Source organism: Arachis ipaensis, chromosome B2 (genome assembly GCF_059453495.1).
Source record: "Arachis ipaensis isolate K30076 ecotype BB chromosome B2, ASM5945349v1, whole genome shotgun sequence".
Lineage (NCBI taxonomy): Eukaryota > Viridiplantae > Streptophyta > Magnoliopsida > Fabales > Fabaceae > Arachis > Arachis ipaensis.
The window spans coordinates 60,452,110-60,457,998 of NC_142437.1; positions in this window are offsets into that span (position 1 = coordinate 60,452,110).

Below are 5,889 nucleotides of genomic sequence, written 5' to 3' on the forward strand. Positions count from 1 at the left end.
AAATTATGCAGCAAGTAAATAAGAGAGAGATCTTAGATTAAGATTGAAACAGAATTCTATCAATTCTTAATCCAAGATTCAAAACAAAAGAGTAGAAAGTGCATAAGGAAGAACAAGGAAGAAGAGAGATCAATTCTCCTTCCCAATTCTACAATTCAATCTAGAATGTAAAAGTGAGTTCTCTATTCTACTTGCTCCCTCTTGGAGCCAGCCTTCTAACAAAGATGAAAATGATGCCTTATATAGGCTTTACAAAATGAAAATGAAATTGAAAATAAATTACAATTTAAATAAAATTCCTATTCTAACTTGTTCTTATGCCTTTGATGATGTGGGCTTTGCTTGCTTTGGATTTGAAGAGAGATGGGTCTAGTTGGCCTTGGTTCAATTGGTGAAGAATTGAATCCAATTTGATTTTTAATTGAATTTTGGACCATAGGTGCTACTCCCAGGGAACGGCTCAGTTGATTAAGTGAACTGAGCTCTCCATTTGCTTGTGGTGTGCCAATTTGTGCGCACCAAGCCTTCCTTGTTGCTGCCCCCTTTGATCCTTGCCCGTGTCATATTGTTGGAGTGCATGGGGGAGTAGTGCTCGGTTAGAAAAGTGAACTGAGCTTTCCTTTGTGTGCCTTAGTAGCGCCTTGCCTGGAGTGTCATGCTTCCAAGTTCGAACCTTGGTGGAAGTACTTTTGTAAGCCTTTTTCTTACATTTTCATGAGCGGGAGCCCGATAAAGCTCAGTTGGGAAAGTGAACTGAGCACTCCTTGCTTGCTTTCCTTGTGTCTCCCCCTTCGAATATTGGTGAAGCCACTTTGTTCTATTTTTGCTTGTTTTTGGTCCTTAAAGATGCCTTTCATTTGTGCCACAATTTCATGCCAAATATGGATTGCTATATATCGTTGGAATGCTCTGAATGTCAGCTTTCCAACACAACTAGAAGCATATCAATTGGACGTCTGTAGATCAAGTTATAGCCCTTTGAAGGAGGCATGGTCATGCTGTAAACGCCCAAGTTTTAACTTAGCGAAAATTCTTGCTTCCAAGCTAAGTTTCTTGTACGGCAAAGCTAAGTTCACTAAGTTAACCGAGCTTTGAGTGCTGGTTACCAATCTTCTTTGATTTGGTCATGGGCCATGCTTTTAAAAGCGTGGCCTAAGGCTCCAAAGTGTGCTCCAACTTCAAAGTGTGCCCCAAAACTCTTTTTTTCTCCTTTTTAGCTTATTTTGCGCTTCTTTGTTTCTTTTTCTTCTTATTTTCTACAAAGTTTATCAAATCAAAAGATCAAAGAAATATACCATTTAAGTACCAAAGCATTCAATATTTAAGCACAAATCATTAATTTCTTGAATGAAAGAGCATAGAAAAACATGACATGGTGACATGTCATCAATCCCTTCCCAGATCCTACTCAGAATACCACAGACAAGGTTTAGACTTTTCGGATCTCAGGAATGCTGCCAATTGATTCTAGCCTATACCACAAAGACTCTGATCTCATGGAATGGAAGGCTCGGTTGTCAGGTGTGGCAACCATGCGTCATAAACCAGGAGGCTAAGAGATACGCACTCAAGCTATTGCAAGTAGAACGGAAGTGGTTGTCAGGCACGCGTTCATAGGTGAGAATGATGATGAGTGTCACAGATCATCACATTCATCAGGTTGAAGAACGAGTGTATATCTTAGAGAAGAAATAGGCTTGAGTTGAATAGAAAAACAATAGTACTTTTCATTAATTCATGAGGAACAGCAGAGCTCCACACCTTAATCTATGGTGTGTAGAAACTCCACCGTTGAAAATACATAAGAATAAAAGGTCTAGGCATGGCCGAATGGCCAGCCTCCCAAAGATGGTTCAATCATCAAAACATGATTCCAAGATTGATTGCTAGATTCCAATACAATAGCAAAAGGTCCTATTTATAGAGAACTAGTAACCTAGGATTTGCAGAAATGAGTAAATGATGCAGAATCCACTTTCGGGCCCACTTGGTGTGTGCTTGGGCTGAGCATTGAAGCTTTCACGTGTAGAGGCTTTTCTTGGAGTTAAATGCCAGCTTTTGTGCCAGTTTGGGTGTTTAACTCCAGCTTTTATGCCAGTTATGGCGTTTTGACGCCAGAATTTCTATGCTGAATTGGAACGCCGGTTTGGGCCATCAAATCTCGAGCAAAGTATGAACTATTATATATTGTTGGAAAGCTCAGGATGTATACTTTCCAACTCAATTAAAAGCGCGCCAATTGGGCTTCTGTAGCTCCAGAAAATCCACTTAGAGTGCAGGGAGGTCAGAATACAACAGCATCTGCAGTCCTTTTTCAGCCTCTGAATCAGATTTTTGCTCAAGTCCCTCAATTTCAGCTAGAAAATACCTGAAATCACAGAAAAACACACAAACTCATAGTAAAGTCCAGAAATGTGATTTTTATTTAAAAACTAATAAAAACGTAATAAAAACTAACTAAAATATACTAAAAATATACTAAAAATAATGCCAAAAAGCGTATAAATTATCCGCTCATCACACCAAACTTAAATTGTTGCTTGTCCCCAAGCAACTAAAAATCAAATAGGATAAAAAATAATAGAATATACAATGAATTCCAAAAACATCTATGAAGATCAGTCTTAATTAGATGAGCGGGGCTCTTAGCTTTTTGCTTCTGAACAGTTTTGGCATCTCACTTTATCCCTTGAAGTTCAGAATGATTGGCTTCTATAGGAACTCAGAATTCAGATAGTGTTATTGATTCTCCTAGTTCATTATGTTGATTCTTGAACACAGCTACTTTATGAGTCTTGGCCGTGGCCCTAAGCACTTCGTTTTCCAGTATTACCACCGGATACATAAATGCCACTAACACATAACTGGGTGAACCTTTTTAGATTGTGACTCAGCTTTGCTAGAGTCCCCAATTAGAGGTGTCCAAGGTTCTTAAGCACACTCTTTTTGGTTTTGACCACGACTTTAACCGCTCAGTCTCAAGCTTTTCACTTGACACATTCACGCCACAAGCACATGGTTAGGGACAGCTTGGTCTAGCCGCTTAGGCTAGGATTTTATTCCTTTGGGCCCTCCTATCCACTGATGCTCAAAGCTTTGGATCCTTTTTATTTTACCCTTGCCTTTTGGTTTAAAGGGTTATTGACTTTTTCTGCTTGCTTTTTTTTCTTTTCCTTTCTTTTTTTTTTTTTCATTTTTTTTCATTCGCCATTTTTTCTTTCTTTCTTTTTTTTTTTTTGCAAGCTTTTCACTGCTTTTTCTTGCTTCAAGAATCATTTTTATGATTTTTCAGATTATCAATAACATTTCTCCTTTTCTATTATTCTTTCAAGAGCCAACAATTTTAACATTCATAAATAGCAAATTCAAAAATATGCACTGTTCAGGCATTCATTCAAAAAACAAAAAGTATTGCCACCACATCAAAATAATTAAACTATTTTAAAATTCGAAATTCATGTACTTCTTGTTCTTTTGCAATTAAAAACATTTTTAAGGTGATGGATTTATAGGACATTCACATCTTTAAGGCATAGACTCTAAGACACTAGTGATCATGTAATAAAGACACAAACATAGATAAACATAAAGCATAAAAATTCTAAAAACATAAAAATAAGAACAAGGAAATTAAAGAACGGGTCCACCTTAGTGATGGCGGCTAGTTCTTCCTCTTGAAGATTTTATGGAGTGCTTGAGCTCCTCAATGTCTCTTCCTTGCCTTTGTTGCTCCTCCCTCATGACTTTTTGGTCTTCTCTAATTTCATGGAGGAGGATAGAATGCTCTTGGTGCTCTACCCTTAGTTGTCCCATATTAGAACTTAATTCTCCTAGGGAGGTGTTGATTTGCTCCCAAAAGTTTTGTGGAGGAAAATGCATCCCTTGAGGTATCTCAGGGATTTCATGATGAGGAATTTCCTCATGCTCTTGGTGAGGTTCATGAGTGGGCTTTCTTGTTTGCTCCATCCTTTTCTTAGTGATGGGCTTGTCCTCATCAATGAGAATGTCTTCCTCTATGTCAATTCCAGCTGAATTGCAGAGGTGACAGATGAGATGAGGGATATAACCTCATGAACTTCTACTTCCTCTCCAATTATGATGCTATCGATCATGATAGCCCGGTCTATAGTAAATTCAGACCGGTTGCTAGTGGGAATGATTGAGCGTTGGATGAACTCCAACCATCCCTAGCCACAGGCTTGAGGTCATGCCTTCTTAGTTGAACCGGCTTCCCTTTTGAATCTTTCTTCCATTGAGCGCCCTCTTCACAAATGTCTATGAGGACTTGGTCCAACCTTTGATCAAAGTTGACCCTTCTAGTGTAGGGGCGTGCATCTCCTTGCATCATGGGTAAGTTGAATGCCAACCTTACATTTTCCAGACTGAAATCTAAGTATTTCCCCCGAACCATTGTAAGCCAATTCTTTGGGTCCGGGTTCACACTTTGATCATGGTTCTTGGTGATCCATGCATTGGCATAGAACTCTTGAACCATTAAGATTTCAACTTGTTGAATGGGGTTGGTGAGAACTACCCAACCTCTTCTTCGAATCTCATGTCGAATCTCCGGATATTCACCCTTTTTGAGCTTGAAAGGGACCTCGGGGATCACCTTCTTCTTAGCCACAACTTCATAGAAGTGGTCTTGATGCACCCTTGAGATGAATCTCTCCATCTTTCATGACTCGGAGGTGGAAGCTTTTTCCTTCCCTTTCCTCTTTCTAGAGGTTTCTCCGGCCTTTGGTGCCATAAATAGTTATGGAAAAACAAAAAGCAACACTTTTACCACACAAAACTTAGAAGGTTTGCTCGTCCTCGAGCAAAAGAAGAAAGAAGAGAGTAGAGAAAGAAGAAATAGAGGAGATGGAGGGGGGTAGTATTTCGGTCAAGGGTGAGAAGTAATGTTTGTAATGTGTGAAAATGAAGGAGGAAAGATGGGTTTATATAGGAGTGGAGAGAGGGTTAGGGTTCAGCCATGTATGGATGGGTTTAGGAGGGAAAGTGGTTTGAATTTGAATGGTGAGGTAGGTGGGGTTTTATGATGGATGGATGTGGATTGGTGAAGGGATTATGGAGAAGAGGGTAGGATTTGATAGGTGAGGAGTTTTTGGGGAAGAGGTATTGAGTTGATTGGTGAAGGGTATCTGGGAAAGAGTATTATAAAAAGGTGTGAAGAAGAGAGAGAGTGAGTTGAGGTTGGTGGGGATCCTGTGGGGTCCACAGATCCTGAGGTGTCAAGGATTTCTCATCCCTGCACCAATTAGGCGTGCAAAATTCCCTTTCTTGCCAATCCTGGCGTTAAACGCCAGGTTGCTACCTATTTCTAGCGTTTAACGCCAGCTTCTTGCCCTTTTCTGGCATTAAACGCCAGTCTGGTGCCCATTTCTGGTGTTAAAAGCCCAGAATGGTGCCAGACTGGGCGTTTAACGCCCATTCTGCTGCCCTTACTGGCGTTTAAACGCTAGTAGGCTTCTCCTCCAGGGTGTGCTGTTTTTAATACTATTTTTCATTCTGTTTTTGCTTTTTCAGTTGTTTTTGTGACTTCACATGATCATCAACCTACAGAAAACATAAAATAACAATAGAAATTTAACATAGATAAGTAAAATTGGGTTGCCTCCCAACAAGCACTTCTTTAATGTCAGTAGCTTGACAGTGGGCTCTCATGGAGCCTCACAGATACTCAGAGCATGATGATGGCCTCTCAACACCAAACTTAGAGTTTGGTTATGGGCTCCCAATACCAAACTTAGAGTTTGAATGTGGGGGTTTTGTTTGACTCTGCATTGCGAGAAGCTTTTCATGCTTCCTCTCCATGGTTATAGAGGGAGATCCTTGAGCCTTAAACACAAGGGAGTCCTCATTCACTTGAAGGACCAATTTTCCTCT